The 26,519-nt window shown below is 40.4% G+C and overlaps 1 non-coding gene across 1 annotated transcript; it reads right to left on the reverse strand.

The window, feature by feature from the left end:
• Positions 1 to 17,052: 17,052 nt before the first annotated feature.
• TRNAS-CGA (transfer RNA serine (anticodon CGA)) lies at positions 17,053 to 17,129 on the reverse strand. The gene has a single exon. It is a non-coding gene; the product is annotated as a tRNA-Ser (tRNA).
• Positions 17,130 to 26,519: the final 9,390 nt, after the last annotated feature.

Consider the following 26,519-nt stretch of genomic DNA (forward strand, 5'->3'; position numbering starts at 1 on the left):
GGAACAGGGAACTGGAAATCAAGTAGGGATGACATAAAATTGTTAGTGTTGAACTGTAGAAGTATTGTAAAGAAAGGAATAGAATTAAGTAATTTAATAGATATATATTTACCAGATATTGTAATAGGAGTTGAATCATGGCTGAGAAATGATATAATGGATGCAGAAATTCTCTCACGGCACTGGAGTGTGTATCGTAGAGATAGGATAGGAAGGGTGGGAGGGGGAGTGTTCATTCTGGTGAAAGAAGAATTTGTAAGCTACGAAAAAGTTAAAGATGAGACACATGAAATTCTAGGTGTAAGGTTCATTTCTAAAGATAATAGGCAACTTTATATATTTGGAGTGTACAGATCGGGAAAGGGTAGCACTGACGCGGATTCGGAATTATTTGATAGGATAGTCAGCTATGTGGGAAACGACATGGAAAGAAATGTGATTGTAGCGGGAGATCTGAATTTGCCAGATGTAAATTGGGAAGGAAATGCGAACGACAGGAAGCAAGGAAGCATGACCAACAAATGGCAAATAAGTTAATATGGGAAGGACAGCTGATTCAGAAAGTGATGGAACCAACCAGAGGGAAAAATATCCTGGATGTGGTGCTGATAAAACCAGATGAGCTCTATAGGGAAACTGAAGTAATAGATGCTATTAGTGATCATGAAGCTGTTTTTGTGGTAGTTAAAAATAAATGTGATAGAAAGGAAGGTCTTAAAAGTAGGACTGTTATGCAGTACCATATGGCTGATAAAGCAGGCATGAGGCAGTTTCTAAAAAGTAACTATGATCGGTGGAAAACAGTAAATAAAAATGTAAACAGACTCTGGGATGGGTTTAAAAAAATTGTTGAGGAATGCGAAAACAGGTTTGTACTTTTAAGGGTGGTAAGGAATGGTAAAGACCCACCTTATTATAATAGAGAAATAAAGAGACTAAGAAGGAGGTGCAGACTGGAAAGAAATAGTTAGAAATGGCTGTGGAAGTAAGGAGAAATTGAAGGAACTTACTAGAAAATTGAATCTAGCAAAGAAGGCAGCTAAGGATAACATGATGGCAAGCATAATTGGCAGTCATACAAATTTTAGTGAAAAATGGAAGGGTATGTATAGGTATTTTAAGGCAGAAACAGGTTCCAAGAAGGACATTCCAGGAATAATTAATGAACAAGGGGAGTGTGTATGTGAAGATCTTCAAAAGGCACAAGTATTCAGTCAGTAGTATGTATAGATTGTTGGTTACAAGGATAATATCGAGATAGAGGAGGAGACTAAGGCCAAGGAAGTAATAAAATTTACATATGATAACAATGACATTTACAATAAGATACAAAAGTTGAAAACTAGAAAAGCGGCTGGAATTGATCAGATTTCTGGGGATATACAAAAGACAATGGGTTGGGATATAGTACCATATCTGAAGTGCTTATTTGATTATTGTTTGGTCGGCGGAGCTATACCAGATGAATGGAGAGTTGCTATAGTAGTCCCTGTGTATAAAGGAAAGGGTGATAGACATAAAGCTGAAAATTACAGGCCAGTAAGTTTGACATGCATTGTATGTAAGCTTTGGGAAGGCATTCTTTCTGATTATATTAGACATGTTTGTGAAATTAATAACTGGTTCGGTAGAAGGCAATTCGGTTTTAGGAAAGATTATTCCACTGAAGCTCAACTTGCAGGATTCCAGCAAGATATTGCAGATATCTTGGATTCTGGAGGCCAAATGGACTGTATCGGGATTGACATGTCTAAAACATTTGATAGGGTGGATCATGGGAGACTACTGGCAAAAATGAGTGCAATTGGACTAGACAAAAGAGTGACTGAATGGGTTGCTATATTTCTAGAAAATAGATCTCAGAGAGTTAGAGTAGGTGAAGTTTTGTCTGACCCTGTAATAGTTGAGAGGGGAGTTCCTCAGGGCAGTGTTATCAGACCTTTATGTTTTCTTATATATATAAATGATATGAGTAAAGAAGTGGAATCGGAGGTAAGGCTGTTTGCGGATGATGTTATTCTCTATAGAGTGATAAATAAGTTACAAGATTGTGAGCAACTGCAACGTGACCTCGAAAATATTGTGAGATGGACAGCAGGCAATGGTATGTTGATAAACGGGATTAAAAGTCAGGTTGTGAGTTTCACAAATAGGAAAAGTCCTCTCAGTTTTAATTACTGCGTTGATGGGGGTGAAAGTTCCTTTTGGGGATCATTGTAAGTATCTAGGTGTTAATATAAGGAAAGATCTTCATTGGGGTAATCACATAAATGGGATTGTAAATAAAGGGTACCGATCTCTGCACATGGTTATGAGGGTGTTTAGGGGTTGTAGTAAGGATGTAAAGGAGAGGGCATATAAGTCTCTGGTAAGACCCCAACTAGAGTATGGTTCCAGTGTATGGGACCCTCACCAGGATTACCTGATTCAAGAACTGAAAAAAATCCAAAGAAAAGCAGCTCGATTTGTTCTGAGTGATTTCCGACAAAAGAGTAGCGTTACAAAAATATTGCAATGTTTGGGTTGGGAAGAATTAAGAGAAAGAAGAAGAGCTGCTCGACTAAGTGGTATGTTCCGAGCTGTCAGCGGAGAGATGGCGTGGAATGACATTAGTAGACGAATAAGTTTGAATGGCGTTTATAAAAGTAGGAAAGATCACAATATGAAGATAAAGTTGGAATTCAAGAGGACAAACTGGGGCAAATATTCATTTATAGGAAGGGGAGTTAGGGATTGGAATAACTTACCAAGGGAGATGTACAATAAATTTCCATTTTCTTTGAAATCATTTCGGAAAAGGCTAGGAAAGCAACAGATAGGGAATCTGCCACCTGGGCGACTGCCCTAAATGCAGATCAGTATTGATTGATTGACAAATAGATAACGGCACAATGAAATGGAATAAACAACATGTTATTGAGCAATACTTACCGGTTCACTTCCTGCATGCACTTATAATGTATGATGACTGTAGGGCCTAGTATAGATCCAGTAGGTTAAAAGCATTTAAATTACACCCAGTTCGGGTTAACTATCCTCAACTAAGCACGAGCAAACAGTCACTGCCCAGAATACGGTATTGAATATACAACTCGGCAAGTAGAAACGGCGTAGTTTTATTCTGTCTGAAATAATTAAGAAATATTCTGACAAATCCTCACCTGTTTCTTAAATGCGGTCGTAAGTTAGTTATGAAACAACATATTGCCAAAATCTTTCGGTTTTACGGTACTGTGGATAAAATAATATACCATAGTTTTAAGTCGAATTAAGGGAAATAGAAAATAACGCTAGTATTGACTTTAAAATATAGGCTAAATAACTCATGCCAAAGTGTATAACGCAGTACATTTTCAAATAATTATTTATTAACGTGCAGTCGTGTAAGGAGTCCGACTCCTTAGCTGGATGGTCAGCATAGAGACCTTCGGTGCAGAAGGGTCCCGAATTCGATTCCCGGCCAAGACGGAAATGTAATTCTTCTGGCTCGGAAACTGGGTGTTTGTGTTTGTCCAACGCTTTCCTCTTCATATTCAGACAACACACCACAATACCAACTGTACCGGGCGGTACATCTCCACGCCGCTAATTTAAAATGTGCGCCAGTTGAAACTCCTCTGCTGGAGGAAGTCTGAACTTTATCGAAGGTATTAATTTTCAAGTTTCTCAGAAGATGTCACTACTTGGAAAGTTTGGAGTTTTTGAACTGTGCCGCTTTTGATGTATTTTTGTTTTACCGGTAGTAAGAAGTGTGAACTTTCTCTTCTAGAGGACACTACTGAAAAACTACAATGGTGCACCCTAGTGCGATGTGAAAGAACTGATTTTTGGAGAAATTTTTATTTCAAAAGTTTGTTTCTTGTTAAATTTCTTTCTGTTATTGTTTAAGTTGGCTGTATACCCCTCTCTTTCCCCTTGTTTGTATTTAGCCAATCCCGAATTTCTTTAATTAATTTCTGACCAATCTGATGTATCTTCCCCCAACTTGAATATGCTGCTTATCCCTAACCAATAAAGTTTTGGTGGGAGGGTGTTCTCATTCCAAAAACGCCTCGAACTTTCCGCGAGAGTATATAAACTGCTGATTTTTGGGTCTCTGCGCCACTTCTGTTCCATCTTTTAGTGTGTAAAGTACATAGCAGGGGGCGGGAAGCGCCTCTTTCTTCGGCAGCGGTCAACAGCAAGGTAATGGCCGATTAATAACTTCTTTCTTTGCTAGCTCAGCAGTTTAACTCTCGGGGCGGGTCCGAAGTTTTTCCATAATGTAACCTCCCTTAAAATGTAAAGACACTTGGTATCTATTCTATCTTTAAACTGCATATCGGGATAGAGAGTGCTTAACCCTCTCGAGCTCCCACTCATATTGTTTTGAGGTGAACTTATTTTTTCTCAACCTATTCTTCTTTAACGTAATGTAAATTGTTCCTTTCTAAAGTCACCTCTTTAGTATGGGATTAGCCCCTGCATTAATGGCCTAGTGCCAAGTAGGGTTTAAACAAATGTATTAGGAGTGCAGGTCGCCTCCTCTCAAGTGGTTATTTTAGAGGTCATGTAATTAACCTTTTTTCTTACTTAATAGACCTCAGTAGGTTGGGTATTTTACCCCTGTATCTATGTCCTTAGAGGACAACTTGAAGGTGGAGTTTGGTATGGCCTTTAATAGGCTTAATGTTGAGAGCGAGTGGCTCTTTCTCGAAAATTGAGTGTTGTATGCCTCGGGGAGGCTTTTCTGTGTAATTTGGAGCAAGTGCTCCTGAGCATGAATGGGGTTTTCTGCCCCTCTGTTAAAACTTATTTTGGAGTAAGGTTGGGCTGATTGCCCAAGAATTGTGAAGTCGGGGCGCGAAGCCCAAATCCGGTAAATATTGTAACTACATTTTGTTGCCTTGCTACTCTGTACCTGCCATGCTTGTTATTTCTTTATTTTGAAAAGAAAATATAACCTTGTTAATTTTACATGAACTCTAATTTCGTAGCTTGAGACCCGTTCACACCCGCACCTTCTTTCACCTCTAACTACCGCAAAAACAACGGTAACACCAACCACCATTGAAACACGCAATATTGATTACGTCCCTCCGCATAAGGTTAGCGTGAGGAAGGACATCCGTCCGTAAAACAGGGCCAGCCGGGCTGAATGACTCAGGCGATTGAGGCGCTGGCCTACTGACACCAACTTGGCAGGTTCGATCCTGGCTCAGTCCGGTAGTATTTGAAGGTGCTTAAATACGTCAGCCTCGTGTCGGTAGATTTACTGTTACGTAAAAGTACCCCTGCGGGGCTAAATTCCGGCACTTCGGCGTCTCCGAAAACCGTAAAAGTAGTTGGCGGGACGTAAAGCCAATAACATTATTATTTATTATAAAACAAGGCCAAAATCCACATTTGCGGAACAGTTCACCTCCGCGACCCCACAAGTGTGGGAAAAGTAGTAGTAGAAGAAGAAGAAGAAGAAGAAAAAGAAAAAGAAATAGGTAGTGTAATCGTATACGGAATGCCAATATATCGAACATATACGTCTCATACGGTGTAGGCCTAATCGTTCTTGAAAATAAAAGTAGAAGAGTGTGACCATACTGTACGCGAAAAAAGGCAAAATTCTATGCGTACTGTAGTATACTTGGTTATATGTACATTTGTGCTGATAGTAGCTTCATTATTTTCGTTAAAGATCCCGTTTAATCAGTTACGTTTCCTACGCTGCATTATTGAATGAAAGAATCTGTTGTTCCAACGCGGAGAATCAAGCGAGAAACTTTCTGTAGCTCCAGTCGCAAGAATATATTTGGAAACATCTGTTGAGTGAAATGTAAACTACGTGAACGGGAATAGAGATTCTTCTTATGTTCATCTGGACTGCCGGGGTCGAACGGAAGTATTGTCAATGTCTCGAACATATATCCCGTTCAATGTTGAAAGACATCATTTTAAGGAGAATGGAACTTAGGCAAAGTAATATAATATTAGATGTCATCAATTAAAACTGTATATTTGTGTACGTTTCTTCGTTACTGTATATAAAACTTTATCATTGGATTAATTGCTAATGTTGCCAGCAGTGTTTATATATTGTTCGTTTGTTTTATTCCAAGAGTAGCATGCTAAACTGCACATTGTGTTGCCATCTGTTGTGGGAAAGGTGAACTACCTCGCACCATCTCGCTCCTTCAAATAAAAACGGGTCATGATTAATCTAGAAAATGCAAAATGACACTATTTTGGCCTTTTATGAATAAATAACTCATGCCTTAGTATATACCATAGTAACTTACATCCCATTACATTTTTAAACAATTATTTATTAACGTGTAAGTATTGCCAATATCATGAACATGCGTCTCGTTACGGTGCATTCAGTCTTGAAAGGCATCACTTTAAGAAGAAAGGAACATAGGCAAAGTAATATTATGTGTTATCCATTAATACTCCATAATTGTGATACATTTCTTCGTTACTGTATATAAAGCTTTATCGTTAGATTAATTGCCAATATTGCCAGGAGTGCATATATTACTTGTTCTTTTGTTTTATTTCAAGAGTAGCTTTCTAAATTGTACATTGTGTTGCCATCTTTTGTGGGAAATGTGAACTATTTGAGCTATATAGTTCGTTCCCGGAAGTCATACAGAGCGACCGGAAGTCATAAAGAGCCATCTGCCCTAAACCGGATGAACGAATGAACGAACGAACCTGGAGCGGAGAGCGCCTCTGACTTCCTCGGCTCGCTCCTACTTTCCCGCTCCTAAGAGTCGACTCTTTTGAACGACTCTCAGTCAGGAGCGGGAGCGAATGAGCTAGCTCCCTCAAAAGAGCTAGTTCGACTCATCACTAATACCAACGAGCTAGACTATCATAGAGGGGCTGTATACCTGACATCAGCGCTCCCTGCTTGAAGCAAGTTGATAAGGGGCAGCCATGTTAACGGTTGTCAAAACAAAGCGAATTGGCGCGAGAGCATATGTTGAGGTGACAGGGAGATCGTGCATGCCAATTTAATTCCCTAAGTTTTAAGAAGTCCGCCTCTGTGGTGTAGTGGTTAGCGTGATTAGCTGCCACCCCCGGAGGCCCGGGTTCGATTCCCGGCTCTGCCACGAAATTTGAAAAGTGGTACGAGGGCTGGTCCACTCAGCCTCGGGAGGTCAACTGAGTAGAGGTGGGTTCGATTCCCACCTCAGCCATCCTGGAAGTGGTTTTCCGTGGTTTCCCACTTCTCCTCCAGGCGAATGCCGGGATGGTACCTAACTTAAGGCCACGGCCGCTTCCTTCCCTCTTCCTTGCCTATCCCTTCCAATCTTCCCAACCCTCCACAAGGCCCCTGTTCAGCATAGCAGGTGAGGCCGCCTGGGCGAGGTACTGGTCATACTCCCCAGTTGTATCCCCCGACCAAGAGTCTGAAGCTCCAGGCGGTGGAGGTGGGATCCCTCGCTAAGTCCGAGGGAAAAACCGAACCTGGAGGGTAAACAGATGATGATGATGATGATGAAGTTTTAAGAAGTGAAAACATAGATTCTCGCTTTCAAGAATGCCAGCCGTAAGCTCAGCGTATGGTTGTACTAATCGGAGTAATAAAACCAAGGATATATCGTACTTTAAGTAAGTATTACTGAATTATAGCCGAGATTCCTTTTTGTAATTTCTGTTTGTAATTAAATCCATTTTAGTGTTTACTTAGCGAAAGTACGGATAGCCACGGTAATTATTTGACGAATTTTGTTTCAGATTTCGTTTAAAGAACAAGGAATTAACCGAACAATGCGTAGTGAGGGCGAAAAAGATAAATGGTATCCCACTCAATTCAGTTGCTTATGCTCTGTACATTTCCAGCCCTGTTTAATTTTCATTCACATTTACAAATAAAGGAAATGGAGCGCCCACCACCAAGAAAACGTAACCACAAAAAAAAACCACTTATTTCGTTCAAACGTACACCAAGTATGATAAATACAGCATTTTACTGCTATTTTTGAAATGTATACAGCCTTTATTGTAGATGTCTGTTGCCTTGGTTTTTAAAACTATGCCACACTTCATAATGGACAACTTTCAAACTTACCTTTCAGCTAGTAATCCCAGTATGATATGGTAATGGGAGAAACATGATATTCCCCCTACATTATAATAAATAATTACATTAAACGATTATTGTGGTAAAGTATTCATGGGCCGCCTCTGTGGTGCACTGGTTAGCGTGAGCAGCTGCTACCCCTGAAAGCCCGGGTTCGATTCCCAGCTCCGCCACTAAAATTTGAAAAGGGGCATGATGGCTGTAACGGGATTCTATCAGCCTGGGGAGGTCAACTGAGTAGAAGTGGGTTCGACTCCCACCTCAGCCATCCTCGACGTGATTTTCCGTGGTTTCTCACTTCTCCTCCAGGCAAATGCCGGGATGGTACCTAACTTAAGGCCACGGCCGCTTCCTTCTCCCCCCACAAGGCCCCTGTTCAGCATAGAGGGTGCAGCCCTCCCTCACAGTTGTATCCCCCGACCCAATGTCTCACGCTCCAAAACACTGTCCTTGAGGTGGTAGAGGTGGGATCCGTCACTGAGTCCGTGGGAAAAACCAACCCTGGAGGGTAAACAGATTAAGAAAGGAACACAGCACTCATGAGGATGCAATAATTTTAAAAATATGAACAGAATGAGGTTGTAACCTAGTAGGTCCCTGTGATTTTAAGGTTTCCTGTCATAAATATTTATGTCCAAGCAGGGTAACGCTCTTGTTCCGATTTCGAGGCCTATTCGTATGCCACTGTGCGATGATATCGAACTACCCTACAATCAACCGATCGTGATGTTGGCCTCGTGCCGCAATATGATGAAGTGGCGGTATTCGCTTTCATGCTTCACGCTTTCGGCGACGGTCTTTAATTCTCCCCCAGCGATTCTACAGTAAAATGCGCATTTTTAACACTTTTCGTCATTTAAAGGCCATGCCCCTTTGCTTGTGTGACCATAGGAAACATGGCGGACGTTCGTTCTATTAGGTTCATCCAGGCAGCGTTTCCGCCTCTCTATGTTATTCTACAAGACCGACTACAATATATCAGACCTTAATGTTACTATCGATTGGGAGGAAAATGGCGACTTCGTGGGCGAGCGTGTGAGACATGTGGTTGGTTCATATCTGTGTTTACATTGTGTTAAAAGTGTTATTTTGATCGAGTAATTAAAGTATTAACTATATATTTGGTGAAATTGTAATCTATAACGGTTTATTAGTATGGTGCATTGTTAGGAGTGTGTATAGTGGTACTGTTAGTATGTAATTGTGTATATATTGCCGTACTGTAAGATTTCACAAAATGGTCCTGCTGTGTTCCTGGTTGTAGATCGAACTATACCATTGCGGATACTTCAACTTTTAAATTCCCTGAAGTTAGAGATTTACAGGAGAAATGGATAAGGAATATTCATCGGGAAAATTTGGAAGTCAAAGACCAAACTGTTGTATGTGTAAAACATTTCGAACCAAAATTTGTGGTTAGGGAAGATCTCTTTCCAACCGAAAATGGTGAGCCTATTCGTATCCCTCGTAAAATTCCTAAATTAACTCCTGATGCAGTTCCTACAATTTTCCCAAATCAACCTTCTTACCATACAATTAGGCTCCCCAAAGGCAGGAGAAATCCAGAAGAACGATTACAACAAGTGATCGACAGGGAGGAGAAGGATTTTGCTAAGTGGTGTGAGCAGAATTTAATACCATCTTTTGAAGACTTCAGAAGAATTCTCGACAGCAAACAGGTGGCTCCATTCACAGTAATTAAGAGTGAAAGTAGTGTTCTTTTTATTAAGATAGATGATGGTGGTAAATTTAACGATGTGCCATCAATGAATGTGTGCTTCAAAGTATCGAGTTCCTTAGATGTTAAAGTATTTTATAAGAATCTGTGTGTGCCTACTGAGAAGTTCAAGTGTATACTGCAGTGTGAAGGAAACAATGACCTGAAGTGTAATAGGTGGAGTAAGCTGGATAATTTGGTGAGTCATCTTTCAAATTACAGTGATGAACATGTTTCCACATATGATAGAATTTCTGTCCTAGTGAATTTTTTAAAGGAGGCCTTGGTTCTTGACAGTGATCTGGATATAGTAAGATGTAGAAAAATTAAATTTGCTCTAGAACCTTTGGAATTGTCTGCAGTAAGTCATGTACAGTATTCGTCAGAGCTTCTTATATGGGCTGCCACAATTTCTTACTCATATCCAGGGGCCTATCAGTCCATTCGTAAAACTAACCTTATGACCCTACCTCATCATGTATATCTTCGTCAATTATTAGGTAGAATAGGTCCAAAAGGCTGTGGTATTGGATCTTCTCAAAAATCTTTCTTAATGGAGAAGTCTAAACTTTTGAATGATGAGGATAAAGTTGTTACAGTCATGATGGATGAAATTTATGTTAATGCAAGCTGACATATAAAGCAGGAAAGATAATAGGAATTGCTGAAAATGGGTCTGAGTCTGAGGCAGCCACCACTATGGAGGTTTTTATGTGTTCATCCTTACATTCAAAGTACAAGGATGTCATAGGTCTCTTCCCAGTAAAACATGAATGCTGAGACACTACTGAAACTAACAGTAGATGTTCTCAAAGTTATGAATGAACTAAACTTTGATGTAGTGTGCTTAGTCTCTGATAATCATCGAACAAATAGGAAAATGTTTGAGCTATTAAGCGGCGGGATCCTAAAAACTTGTGTCCCTAATCCAGCTGATCCTTCTAAGTCTCTGTTTATTCTCTTTGACAACGTGCATTTATTGAAGTGTATTCGGAATAATTGGTTAAACAGGTCCAGTGAATCATTTGTTATCCCAAATGTTAAACAGACATTCACTGTCATTGAGAACATAGCTGCCTCTGTGGATCAGCGGTAGAGTGTCGGCCTCCGGATCCCAAGATAGCGGGTTCAAACCCGGCAGAGGTAGTCGGATTTTTGAAGGGCGGAAGAAAGTCCATTCGACACTCCATGTCGTACGATGTCGGCATGTAAAAGATCTCTGGTGACACATTTGGTGTTTACCCGACAAAATTAATTAAATCTCAGCCATAGACGCTCAAGAGAGTTTCGGTTTACTCGGTCTGCCATCTAGTGAGCCTAGAGTAAAACGGAACGTCGAAATTGACAAGCAGACAGCCAGATGGCGTCAAATTGAAATGTCTGCACACGGTAGTTGAGGCCATACGATTATTATTATTATTTTATTGAGAACATGTTGAACATTCCTGAAGGTAAGACGACATGCCAATTCACAACCATGCAGGCTAATTTTTCAGACCTGAGAGACCTATTTCATTCTGAGAAGAGGATGTTATTAAAGCTAGCTCCAAATTTGACCAGGAAGGGTTTGTATCCCACAGCTATTGAGAGGCAGAACGTTGCTCTAGCTATGAGTATTTTTGACCCTAAAAATATTGTGGCCTTAGAGATGCTACGAAATTAGGGTATGGTTATCTCTGAGGGTACCATCCAATTTTTAAAATTAATCTCTAAATGGTGGAATATTGTTAATGTTCAGCATGTTATGAAGGGAACATACACCTTAAATGAGGATGCAAACCCTATTTATGGGGCCAATGACACCAAACTCCTCTTTTTGCAAACTTTGAAAAGTTACATTGATATCTGGCACATGTCGCAGACCGAAGGGAAACTCACTAATGACACATACACAGCTTTAACTCATACACTCCTCGCAATTGTCGTCTTGACGGACCCTAACCTCACTTTAAAGGACAATAGAGGGTTGTTAACCTCACTGCTGCCATCTTGACGGCGGTAAACCTCAAGGCTGCCACGTTATGCATGTTATAGTGCGGAATTAAAAATTCAACAGCAGAACATTGCTAACCTCACTCTTTCCATCTTGATGGGCTTAAACCTTACTGTTGCTACCTTGGTTATACGTTTTTGTGTTAGTTTACTGTTAATCGCTAAGCTGTTCGCATCACCGAAGTACAGAGTAACAAGTGTCAAGTAGATTTAAAGAAGAATCTGTTAGCAGAAGATAAAAGTCCGTCATAAAAAACCTATTTCTAGCTATATTTGCGAAGAGTGTGGAAAAGGATTTTCCCGAAGCTATCACAAGAGACGTCATGAGATATCATGTAGGACAATTTTTCAATGCAAACATTGTAGAAGAGAGTTCAAGAACGCATACAACGCTCAACGTCATGAAGCCGCGTGTAATGTAGCTTCTTCGGGAACAAAATACAAAGAGCTCAACCATATTCAAGCGAACACTGATTTATGTTTAAAAAGTACACCTCTGCGAGAGATTTTTAATTCTCCCTTGTTGTCTAGGCCTGTTACAAGTTCTGTTACTAATCACAAACTTCAAGGTAAAGAGAGGCAAGATCATGATTATGATAATAAGGATAATGATGTTGATCAAAACAGTAGTAAAGGGAGAGTAGAAGAAGAAGAAAATCTTAATGTCTCATTGCCATTACAGCTTGATGGTTTTACTTCATTTCCTAGGCCTACTACACGTTCTGTCGCAGTGCAAATATCTCAAGAAGCGATGCAAGGTAAAGAAGAAGGAAATTTCAACGCTTCATCGCAATCGAAACAAGTTAAGTTTGTACCTAGAAATGCTACTGCTGAAGCACGTATTACATCAAAACAAGTTCCTACACATCAACTATCTGCATATAGACTCAAAGTTCACAACAAGTCTCTGTTACCCTATGTAGATATAAGATACTGTAAAGACCTCAACGTACTCGTAAAACGTTTACAACTGCTAAGAGCCTATCATGATGCTGGTTACACACAGTACAAAGAGGATATTTTTGAAATAGAGCATGAATTACGACGTGTAGGTATTATTAAGTAAGCGCTTACCCTCACCTAAGTCATCCATCTGTAGTATATAGTCGATCGAGTAGCTATATTCGTATAGATTATTTCCCAACATTCTCCCTTCCATAGGGTGTTAACACCGCCTCTAGTTGTAGAGCCGGTATGTTGTATCGAGTACAGTGTTCTATTTTAGTCTTGATCACTTATTTAGTGTTCTAAACACTTCAATCAATGTTCCGATCACATGATAAAGTTAACGGCATAGAGTGCAGTGTTCGATTCTAGTCTTGTTATGTTTCTTTTGTGATTTTCAAACATGCATAATGACGTCATTACTGCAGCACGTTCTTACTCTAGCTTTCCCGATGCTGGTTTAAACTTGTTCGATAGAGCTATGCCTTGACATAAGAGGAGGCCTTAACAGATTATGTATAGCCGCTATTGTCTAAAGATAGCTGCTGTTAAGAAAAAGCACGTCGAATTTTTCAAATTACCCGCCACCACATTTCAAAGGTATGAGGTTTAGTGCTGTAAAGATACCTGCACGATGTAAAGCTAGCTTTCTTCATCAGAGCAGCCACCATCTTGTGTGAGCACCTCTAGGCCGTATCATAAGGAGCTGTGTATAGTCACCGTCTTGCCGCTGCTACCTTGCGCAAGCACCCCTAGGGCGTCTCATAACAGCAGCAGCCATCTTGTGCAAGCGCTCTTAAGCTGTCTCATAAGAAGCTATGTATAGCCGCCATCTTGTCGAAATAGATAGCTGCCAATGCCAAAGGGCCTAAGTGGGAATCGAACCGTCGATCTCATCATTAGACTATGTTTTTCTTATGCTATCATGTTCCTGATACTGCGAACCGAGGTATTAGGTAGAAAAAGTTTGTCCGTTTTGCTCTACGATGCACCGTTTTCGAGATATTTAACATTTTGCATTTAAGCCTCAAATTTAATGAATCGAACCTGCACGGCTCGTTATACTCTCTACCATAGCTAGACCTGATCATGTTACGAAGACTTGCTTCAATACAAGCTAAAAGAGAGCGAATGCCAAAGGGCCTAAGTAGGAGCCGAACCGTTGATCTCATCATTAGACTATGTTTTTCTTATGCTATCATGTTCCTCATACTGCGAACCGAGGTATTGGGCAGAAAATTTTTGTCCGTTTTGCTCTACGATGCACCGTTGTCGAGATATTTAACATTTTATATTTAAGTCCCAAATTTAATGAATCGAACTAGCATGACACGTTAGCCTCTAAGCTAGCTTTCTTCATAAGAGCAGCAGCCATCTTGCGCAAGCACCCTTAAGGCGTCTCATAAGGAGTCGTGTATAGCCGCCATCTTGCGTCCGCCATCTTGCGCAAGCATCCTTAGGGTGTCTCTAGCCATCTTGTGCAAGGACCCTTAAGCCGCCTCATAAGAGCAACCGCCATCATGCGCAAGCATCCCTAGGACGTCTCATAAGGAGCCTTGTATAACCGCCATCTTGCGCAAGCATCCCAAGGGAGTCTCACAAGAACCTATGTATAGCGGCCATCTTGCATAAGCACCTTTAAGGAGTCGTGTATAACCACCATCTTGTGCAATTAGCGTCGAGAGATGGCTGCTGTAAAATTTTTCTTTTTAAATTATCCGCCACCATATTTCAAAGGTATGTACCTAAAGAGTGTAGCACTGAGGTTTGCGATGTAAGATGGCGGATGACAGCTGACAAAAAGCGCGTGAGTTTGTTTACTAAACAAGAGCACGTGAAATTTTTCAATTTGCCGCCACCACATTTCAAAGGTATCTAGCTAAAGATAGCAGCACGGTGCTCTCTTGATTAAAGATGGCGGATGACAGCTAACAGAACTTTTCAAATTGCCCGCTGCTACAGAGGGCAGCACGGTGCTCTGTGGATTAAAGATGGCGGATAATAGCTGACGAAATTGCCCGCATGATAGCAACACAGTGCTCTATTGATTAAAGATGGCGGATGACAGCTGTAAAAAAAGCACGTGGCTTTGTTTCCAAACAAGAGTACATAGAATTCGCCGCCACCACATTTCAAAGGTATCTAGCTAAAGAGTGCAGCACTGAGGTTTGTGATGCAAGATGGCGGATGACAGCTGTCAGAAAAAAGCACGTGAGTTTGTTTCCAAACAAGAGCACGTGGAATTTGCCACCGCCACAAAGAGGGCAGCACGGTGCTCTCTTGATTAAAGATGGTTGCTGTCACGTGGAATTGCCTACCGCCACATTTCAAAGGTATCTAGCTAAAGAGGGCAGCACGGTGCTCTCTGGTTTAAAGATGGTTGCTGTCAAAAACCATTTTTCAAATTATCCGCCACCACATTTCAGCTAAAGAGGGCAGCACTGTGTTCTATGGATTAAGGATGGCGGATAGCAGCTGTCAAATAAGCATGTGGCATTGTTTCCAAACAAGAGGACGTGGAATTTTTCAAATTGCCGCCACCACATTTCAACTAGAGAGTGCAGCACGGTGCTCTCTTGATTAAACATGGCGGATGGTAGCTGTCAAATAAGCATGTAGCATTGTTTCCAAACAAGAGCACGTGGAATTTTTCAAATTGCCGCCACCACATTTCAACTAGAGAGTGCAGCACGATGCTCTCTTGATTAAAGATGGTGGATGGTAGCTGTCAAAAAAGCTCGTGGCTTTGTTTCCAAACAAGAGCATGTGAAATTTTTCAAATTGCCGCCACCACATAGAGTGCAGCCCTGTGCTCTCTTGATTAAATATGGCTGCTGTCACGTGGAATTGCCTGTCACCAGAGTGCAGCACGGTGCTCTGTCGATTAAAGATGGCTGCTATCAAAAAGCATTTTTCAAATTATCCGCCACCACATTTCAAAGGTAAGTAGCTAAAGAGGGCAGCACTGTGCTCTGTTGATAAAAGATGGCGGATGTCAGCTGTCAAAAAGCACATGGATTTGTTTACCGATTCTAATCTCGCGCTAGTTAGGTTAAGTTGGCAGCACTAAAATTTAGGCCCGTCAAGATGGTAGCACTGAGGTTAGCGATACGTTGTTGTCTGTCAAAAAGCACGTGGATTTGTTTACCGATTCAAATCTCGCGCTAGTGAGGTTAAGTTGGTAGCACTGAGGTTTAGGCCCGTCAAGATGGCAGTACTGAGGTTAGCGATGCGTTGTTGTCTGTCAAAAAGCACGCGGCTGTCAAAAAATGCACGTGGCTTTGTTTACCAATTCAAATTTCGCGCTAGTTAGGTTAAGTTGGCAGCACTGGAAGAGGCAACTGGCTGTGGTGGAGGAGGCCTCTGGGAGGCCTCTGGCTGTGTTGGTGGTGGAGGAGGCCTCTGGGAGCCGGTGGTGGTGGTGGCGGCCGAACTGTCCTATTATACTACTGCCCCAGCATTTGCCTAGTGTGAAAATGTGAAACAACGGAAAACCATCTTCAGGGCTGCCGACAGTGGGATTCGAACCCACTATCTCCCGGATGCAAGGTCACAGGTGCGCGCTCCTAACCGCACGGCCAACTCGCGCGATAGTTTTATATTATCTTAGATGCTATTGATATTAAGAATGACACCATGTATTTTCAGAAAAACCTGTCACTCTGGAGTTGTCTTCCTTGGCCATGATATGTGGTTATCTTTTTCGAGTTGCGGAAGAAAATTCCAACTGTGAATCATGGTTGGGACAGATATCCTCGGCCACTACTGACAGTCCATTGATGTGCCTCATTAGGATGAAAGATCGTGGAACATTACGCTACCCCCTCAAAAAAAATATTTACTTCCTGCAAAATATGTTGAATTTTACGTGTCTCTCATTACGTTATGTGGGAAGTACGAATTTAGTTTTAAAACTTAACGTTTTTGTTGTTCCAAAGTTCATTTGAGGCATTCATATGTGACGAGTGTGATCAGAGAGTAATGACTGCAACTCTCATTAGAAAACTTTTAAAAGCAATACTCTACAATGAAACTCATACAATACAGATGCTTATGACTTGGAAGAGAACTTAAGGACAAAGCCTTTAAGTTGGAATTTCTTAAAAATGTGAGAGATACGAGCAGTGATAATAGTAAGACATTTTTAATGTATTACTTTTATTATATATTGCACTTGACTTCGCCTAAAATAATTCCAAATACCACTTAAATGTGAATGAATATTGAATTTTCACGACCGCATTGTAATCGAAACAGACTTTCAACGTATTAGGTCGTATTACGTACATGTAGTACGTGTTAAAGGGATGTTGAGTACAGAACAAAAATGGCCAGCCGGACACCAGTGGGATCCGAACCCACAACCTCCCGATTTCGCGTCGGTTGCTCTACCAATTGAGCTATGGTGGCCTAGGCCAGCTTTGTTCTGTTTGAAAGGATCTGAGCTACAGGTCTGGCACTGCTGCTAGCACACTGTAGAGTGCGTTTAAGTCGCCCGTTGTGGGGCACGTAAATGAATATTGAATTTTATCAACACACTCTTGAGATGGCATGTGGTCTTCGACAACTCCTACCAAATACCCTCCAACACGTACTACATGTACGTAACACGACCTAATACGTTGAAAGTCTGTTTCGATTACAATGCGGTCGCGAAAATTCAATATTAATTGACATGCCCCACAACGGGCGACTTAAACGCACTCTACAGTGTGCTAGCAGCAGTGCCAGACCTGTAGCTCAGATCCTTTCAAACAGAACAAAGCTGGCCTAGGCCACCATAGCTCAATTGGTAGAGCAACCGACGCGAAATCGGGAGGTTGTGGGTTCGGATCCCACTGGTGTCCGGCTGGCCATTTTTGTTCTGTACTCAACATCTCTTTAACACGTACTACATGTACGTAACACGACCTAATACGTTGAAAGTCTGTTTCGACCACTTAAATGTGCTTTACTTTACATCCAATCACTCGAAATCACATTTAGGTGGTCCTAACTTCATTATTTGTAGATTTCTACGTCTTTAAAAACCAACATGTACTATTAAGTGGATGTATTTCGCGCGAGCAGCATAGCACGATGTCCAGACCTCTAGCGGACGTTCGTAAAACTACCTGCAACCCGCATTTCTATCGATCCATTTCCCGGCCTTGTATATCTCGTAGGCAACGGCTCTCTTCAGAAACAGTGTCCGCCTGGCAGTGCGCCTCTTGACCGCTGCAGCGCTAGTATACCACCTCACATCAGGCATTCAGTAGCATTGGTAACGGGAGTTAAAACCAGCACAAATTTACCTCTACACTATACTTCCTGTATATTATATACGTTACTGAGCAGAATGAAGTAGAAAATAATAAATGTTCACCTTTTACCCCTAGGAGTTCAATTCAGCTGTGTTCATTTCAGATAACACATAAAACTATCGAAATTTATATCTGGTATTTAAAAGGATATAAGGTCTGCACTAGATATTTTTACTACCGCACCGTAGATTTTCAGTGAAAATGAACGACTTTAACTATTTTCCTTGATATTTTCTTCTCGAGAAGTATTCTCGGCGATACTCATCTGGCATGCCATTAGCGTAGTTAGTGACAGAGGAGTGCAGAAACTTCTGCAGTATTATTCTGCTTTGTTCCTCAGATGATCACTTTTCCCACACTGTAGAATAGGATTTTTAGCAATACGTGGCATCAGTATTTTGGTTAATGTTTGTGCTATTTTTGGACTGCCCAGCGTTACCGATAACATTTCGTCCCTTACTTGCCCCAGTTTCATCAGCAGTGAAACAAAACTTGGCTTTGGATACCTGAGACGTGAGACCAGCTCTGTCCTTGATTTTTATTAATGACGTTAGTGAAAATGGACTCTGGACACTACTAATTTTATCAACACACTCTTGACATGGCATGTGGTCTTCGACAACTCTTACCAAATACCCTCCAATATATGCCATTGCAGCACTCGACTGAGCGGTCACTAGGGTTCCATAACTTATCGTTGGTACCACTTACACAACAGAATAAGGAAATGATTATCATCAGAACAGGAGCAATAATATTAAGTAACCTAATTTTTGCCGACACATGGTCTGCGTATTTACAGTACCATACCTTGTCTGCTTATTGCTTTAATCCATAATTCCCTAGTTGGTTCTTGGCAAGGGAATTCATGGAAACTAGTTTCAGGAACTTTATTTCTAGAGCCTTGTTCACAACACGGTACGCAACAGTACACCATTGTAATATGATTGACGTATTTTAACAATACCCTTTTCCCATTTGGTCAGTGTGTGAATTAAGCCGAAAGTGTCAGGTTCCAATTCATCCTCAATTTACAAGAGTTTACCCGTTTCACATCGGATGGTAAAATTATATTCTGCGACGTTTGCAGCAACAGGTGAGTGAAACATGTTTTATATTTCCCCATAACGAATTTTATAAATTTTGCAAAATCAGCACGGTGTTTTAAATAATGCATATTAAGATACGTAGTACGTAAAACTGCAGCTGCCTAAAAATATTGTAGAACCCATTTGACAGTCTGTTTTAGGCAGCTAAAATAACATTTTAGCACCTAAAAATCTGAGGTCTAGTAATCACTATATCAACAAACACAAACAGCGGTCCCCAAGCCAGAAGAATTAATTAGACGTGATGATAATCACCCATCCGGCCGGCAATCGAATCCGGGACCTTCTGAACCGAAGGCCTCAACGCTGACTATTCAGCCAAGGATTCGGGAAAAACAAAATCATTATTGAGTTTCATTGTTTCTATCAATATTAACATTCAACTTTCGTAGTAAACGTCACCAGTAAGCATACAACGTGTAGAAAAACCGCCAACCGAAGTGTTCATGTGAGGTTGAATTGCAGCGCCTGTAGCGGCAAATATAGCATCCCCAGTGCGGACAGCTATGAGTGGCTATTGGGCAGGCTTTGTATTCCTTGTAGGCTAAGCATGATGGAACTAAGAGTAAGATACACGGCCGATTTGATGCGTCGCTCTAGCTAGCTCAGCGTAGCGAGCGATCCAGCCGGCCGTGAGGAGTAAGACTAACCCAAGGCCTCACACCGCTGGCTGCGCAGAAGCGTGTGACTGGGGAAGACATGTCCATGCGCGTACCGCCATGTTGCGGGCGCTCCTCAGCTTGACGCGGAGATCGTATGGAATTCATTTCATGCTTTAACTTACATTTCGCACACATGAAAATTATAAATGAATGACAGCCTACACCGACTACCGTGTACACACGCAATAAATATACATAATGTCAAGACTGTGGTAATATTAAAATATACTTATGTATAAAAACTGAACAATCTACACATCCTTTGGATAGCCTATAGGTGGCTCACCTAAAACGGAAACCTTTAGCAGACTGAATAAGAAGACTGAAAAATACACTACTACAAAAATACACTAGCGGTACCACGAAAATGATCATGTCGCTCATTTTAATATAAGGGTCATGTTTGTAACTGATGTGTTTGAACATTGTACGTATGGCAAGAAGGCCAGACTCAAAGGACGAGAATCACGTGGCAATCTGTCTCTTGAGAAACCTAGGATCAACAATTATTTAGCTTTATTGAAAATATGAAGACATGTCCAACAAGCGGTCTACAACTTAAGTATGATTACATATCGTGAGATAAAAATTATCTGTCCCTCAGCAGACTGGAGAACACACAAATTAAATATTTACAAACTCCTGTACAGATAACAATAATCTTCAATATCAACAGAAAAGGAAATCTGTGAAATAAAACCTTTCTATGAAAGGTACATAGCTTTTGATTCCTTTCAGATAAGTCATTACAGCAAATTTTACTCAATTATCTGCAGACTGCAGAAATCTTTCTAAAACAACCAGATACATGTTTTAAAATTTTCTGCATATGAAATGTCGGCTCTGCGGTGTAGGCGTAGCGTGTCTACTTCTTACCCGGAGGCTCCGAGTTCAAATCCCGGCCAGGTCAGAGATTTGTACCTGGATCTGAGTGCTGGTTCGAGGTCCACTCAGCATACGTGATTACATTAATTGCGGAGCTATCTAACGGTGACATAACGGCCGAGAGGATTCGCCGTGCTGACCACATGACACTTCGTAATCTGCAGGCCTTCAAGCTGAGAAGCGGCCGCTTGGTAGGCCATGGCCTTTCGGGCCTGTTGTGCCATGGGGTTTGGTTTGGATATGAAATCGGATGAGTAGAAGTTAAATTATCATGTTTGTGTGATTTGGATTTAGGTAAATGCTGCCTGACATTCGTTACACTGGTGCTAGTCTTCTATTGTGTATTTCTTAAAATGAAATTAATGCCTAGGATTATAGTGTCTCTGCGTAGTTTAGGCTTGTTTTATTTTTTACAATTTGCTTTACGTCGCACTGGTACAGATAGGTCTTATGGCGACAATGGGATAGGAAAGGCCCAGGAATTGGAAGGAAGAGTCCGTGGCCTTAATTAAAAGTACAGCCCCAGCATTTGCCTGGTGTGAAAATGGTAAACCACGGAAAACCATCTTCAGGGTTGCCGACAGTGGCCAACTCGCCCGGTTAGGCTTAAGTAAGAATGTTGTCATTCAAAATGTAAAACCCTCCTCATAATGTTATTTTCTTAAATATTAGGCCTACTGCTTTTACTGACTCATTCTGAATTAACATTATCTAAGCACATAAAAATTGAAAGTGCGTTCTAATGTTTCTCTAATATGAGTACTATGATTTACACCAGAAAGAAAATAAAATGAAACTGAAAGTAAAGCACTAGCAAACAAAAAAGATTAATATCATAGTGAATAGTTAATTTGATTAGCGTTTTCTAATGCATACTAGGATGAACAATATTGTAATGAACTTAGGTTTTATCAAGTTGTATCAATCATATCTTACGGATTCTAGGCCCAGGTTTATCAAATTTGCAATACCGCTACACAGTTTGTATGAAAAAATATGTAGTATTTTTCAGAACAGCTTCTTAGTTCTAAACAATTATCCCCGATGAATTGGAAAAAGGCAAACAAGAAAAAGAAGCCTAAATATCCTAAATTTCATGTCCATGCGTTCTTAGTTTTTAACAGTTCAATTTCTACTCACACGTGAAAGGAAATACCAGATCCCTTCTGATAGCAGTCGGTACAAATTAAGGCTGCACACGAATTCACCCTCGTGAATTTCTTTCCATTCCACAGGTAATGCCTAACTTTAGGCCTAATATTGCCGATCAGTTTAACTAACGTAATTTATCAGCTCCCACATTATTTGAAAATATTTCACAATATATTATCACTCCGTCACATATAATACTAAACCAGATCCACTAAGAAGTACTAACTCTTACACGACTGATACTGCTACTCATTATGTGCTTTATAATCCTTAGACATAATAATTACAACACAAATTATAAGTGACAGTGCATACATATAATAAAAACGGGTATAAATATTCATGGGCTGAAGACTGAAAATAGAACTGAAACCGATGAATACTTAAATCATGAGAACTTAAAATGAAACACTTCTAACAATCTTCATTAATCATTATCATTATTCTCACACCTTACACATCTAATGCATCTTTTAGAGTGTGCTTTACACACAAAGTTATGACACTGATTACACTTCATTGTGGGGACTTGATTTTGTTTCCACTCTCAGTGAATGCATTGCCCTATCTTCGATGGCACTTTTATTTCTTTTGATGTTTCTTCCTGATGGTATGGGGATAACACTGCTTGGATATCCGGAGGCAGTGTTCCTAGCTTAGCTCGCTCAACCAAACACTTATTCATGAGTTGAAACGAAAGACTCTTCAATCCTAGAGGTAGCCTTTGAAAAGTTAGTAGTGCACCACATTGTTTCAAATTTCCCAAAGAAAAATCCCTCTCTAGTTCGTCGTGTTCATAGCTATCAACTACCTCTACATCAGCTTCTCGTTCACTCTTACTGTCATGATCAATGTCTGAATAATTTACCACTTCATCTTCACCATCAGAAAAATCACTAACTTCAGCCCCTCAGATCCTTCCTCCTCATCAGATAATTCCTGTAACAGCGTTTGTATGTCTTCATCCTTCACGAACTTCGCCCTACAATAAAAATAGATTGTTACTTTTTTTTTCCTCTGAAAATGAAAACTTACAACCTGTTTCCAGTCATTTACCGGGTCAGGGATGTAATGAATGAAGCAGATATAGGCTGTTAGTACGATGGGGTCGCCACTCTCAAAGTGGTTTATTAATGAATGATAGATGCTATGAAATGAGAATGGAGAGTGTAGCTGGAATGAAAGATGACAGGGAAACACGGAGTACCCGGAGAAATACCTGTCCCGCCTCCGCTTTGTCCAGCACAAATCTCACATCGAGTGACCGGGATTTGGACCACGGTATCCAGCGGTGAGAGGCCGACGCGCTGCCGTCTGAGCCACGGAGGTTCTTTGTTTCCTCTATAGTCTACATTTTAAAACAATGAAACTCCAAGAACGTCTAAGGTACAATTTTACTTACATTTCCCGGCGCGTGGTGGACAAAGTTCACCAAATGACGGCAAGTGCGAGTCAAGGTCGAATAGCGTGACACGTACAACTTCCTGAACAGATACTGCTACACTGAGAGTATCGATAAGACTTCGCTGGAAGGTACTAGCAGCGCGATGGCTGTAGCAATTAGGAACTAAAAACTACAGATGAAATACGCAGGTTGGTGAACGAAATTCACCAGCGCGCTCGGTTTAGGGTAAACAAAAAAATTGGACATTAAAAGAACAGTTACAGAAGAAAAGACTAAGGCATGAAATATATTCACTCAGAAACTGGAGGAAGACAGCAAAGGCAATAAGAAACTACTGTATAGTGTTATCAGAGGTAAAAGGAAGCCAATGAATACCATAAAGGCACTTGAAGATAAAAATAGAAATCTGGTTAGGACAGAAAGTAACATGAGAGAAGCCAATTGATTATGTCATCTCAGATGAAGAAAGGAGCAGAATGGTAACAGTTGTCAGAGTAATACCCAGCGAGTCTTGACAGTGACCACCGTCTATTAGTATTGAATTTATTGAACTGAACATAACAGGCTTTCGCCCAGTTACAATGTTCCAATAAAATAAACACTCACAGACTATTTATAGCTAGACACTAACTACTTACTACTTAACTACTTCTAAATCTACTTTGTAGCATCCTGCACATGGGCGGATCGCCAGCTCCACATGCAGCACACCACCTAACTAAACTAACTACTTTACTACATGAATATACTACTTAACTACTTCTAAATCTACTTTGTAGCATCTTGCACATGGGCGGATCGCCAGCTCCACATGCAACACACCACCTAACTAAACTAACTACTTTACTACATGAATATATACTAAATCTATCCTAAATCTGTCTGGCCGCGACATCACCCCTGGTGAGGAACTGCTACCACCCTTCCCTGGGATGTCACGACCAGACATGTCTCATGAGGCTCGGAAACCGATACCTCATAGACCCTTTAAGCTATCAATGTTATTTCCTCACCACTCCTTCCTGTAACAACCCACATGTGTGCGGATTGCCTAGCTCTACATGTAGGCTGCCACACCTATATTTCACTGCCGAGACGGATTCCATAACTCGGCTCATCTTTCACTGTCTCAGTGACAACTTACTTCCTCTAACCTAACACTATTCACTACTTTACTCTACTTTACATGTGCAGACGTACCGAATCAACACTTTAGCTTGAGATAGGTCAGGCCTATCCCCGCCTCTTCCAACTCCACTGTACGTCATCAGCCAAAAACAAATAAACTAACAAAACCAAACTAAAATAAAACCAAAATAAAATAAAATAAAACGGGCAGACAAACAACCAACAATCTCATTAGAAGGTAGCCAAAACAAACTAACGAACAAAACCAAAGAAAATAAAACAGGCAGACAAACAACAATACCTAAGGAACAAGGGAACAAAACTGAACAGATATGAAAAACGAAAATAATACTAAACTTATAATTATTGTCGCCCTTAGTTATTAGTGAGTTAAACTATATAATGTTCCATATCTGTGAATCAAAGTTGTTTTATGTACATACATGATTACAAAACTTCGTTATTATTAACCCATATGTTTTCTTCTACTGACTATAATCAATTTTAAACTTCTTATTCAGTGTACGGGTAACTGGTCGATTTGGAGTCTCCCTCTTCCAACTTCGGTCGTCCGAAGTAGGAGAGCCGAGACTTGGTTCATCCTGAAATACTAGCATGCATCCTGTATGTGTAGCTTAAGTGTCCCATAATATCCTTTTAACCATGTGTACTCGTGCTGATTACGCTGTTTCATCATTTTTTCAGCAGCATGTGCCCCTTGCCTCATGCACTAATTTCATTTTTTTCTCCCACAAGCTTTTTATAATTGTGAATAATTTTAATAGTTTCCCTGGCCTTCTCCATTGCCTGTTTATTAATTTGACAAGAGTATAGTACTCAGATTCTCTTTCCATTTTATTTATCTCTTCCGCTTCCAAGTATTTAACCCGTAATGCTCTTGTACTTTCACACTGTCTCAAGAAATGTGCATTTCCTAACTCCTTTTCACACAATAAACATGTATTTGCGACTTCTGTAAATGCCTTATTTTTATAAACTCCCATCAACCACCATATCATTCCCCTGTATTCCCTTTTGGTTAATTTATCATGTATTATTTTCATACCTGGGTATATATTCATGAATTCCTCCAGAGTTCTCCTATTATTACCCTCAGCTCTTAGCCTTTGTATTTCTATATCTGCTACCCTCTGTGCCACTCTCCCACAGACTTTTCTTTCTTCTAAATCGTTGTCCCAATAGTTCCCCATCCCAATTCCTTCTAATATTTTCTTTAAGTTGCCCGCCCAGTACCCATCCTGATACCTCATTTGGTGTCGGTAAGCTATATCTAGAATTTCTCCCCCTCCTCCCCTTTTTAACCTAAACCAATATTTTATTAATCTCTTAATTATATCCACTTTTATATTAATGTCAGTACACATTAATCTTGCTCCACTATTCGCTGTACATATTGGTAAGCCTGTAATTATTTTAATAAATCTACTAGTGACTGAATCGAGCATTACTATTTCCTTTTCTGTGCCCCATACTTCTGAACCGTATATCATTTTAGATTTAATCACAGCATTGTATACATTTCTTTGTACCCTAAAATCAATATTAGGTATCCTGTTATCTAATATTCTTATACTAGCTAGGGCTGCTGTACCAATCAGTTTTGCTCTCTTGACGTGTTCAGACCAATTTCCATTTCCTGATATGATAATTCCTAAATATTCTAATTTATTAACTACTTCCAGATTTACTCCTTCAAGATACCATTTTTCCTTTTTTGCTAATTTGTTCCCGTTTTTGCTCACCATTACTCTAGTTTTCTGTGCGTTAATTTTCATATTCCACTCTTTACAGTACTTCTCGATACCATCAATACATTTTTGCATTGCAACTGGCGTTAGTGTGAACAGGAGTATGTCGTCAGCAAAGACAAGACCAGGAATATCCTGATTTTCTAAACACGGCAGTGCTAATCTTTCCTCAACTTCAAATTCTAGTATATCGTTAATGAACAATAAAAATAAAATCGGTGACAATTTACATCCCTGTTTCAAACCCATTTTAGAAATAATATCTCCTACTACTACTCCTTCTTTGACTCTCACAGTACACTTTACTTCAGCATATATCTTTTCTATAGCCCTTATCATTTTACATGACACTCCTACTTGTCTCAATCTAGTAACGACTGCCCCCCT

This window comes from Anabrus simplex, chromosome 3, assembly GCF_040414725.1.
Source record: "Anabrus simplex isolate iqAnaSimp1 chromosome 3, ASM4041472v1, whole genome shotgun sequence".
NCBI classification, from domain to species: Eukaryota; Metazoa; Arthropoda; class Insecta; order Orthoptera; family Tettigoniidae; genus Anabrus; species Anabrus simplex.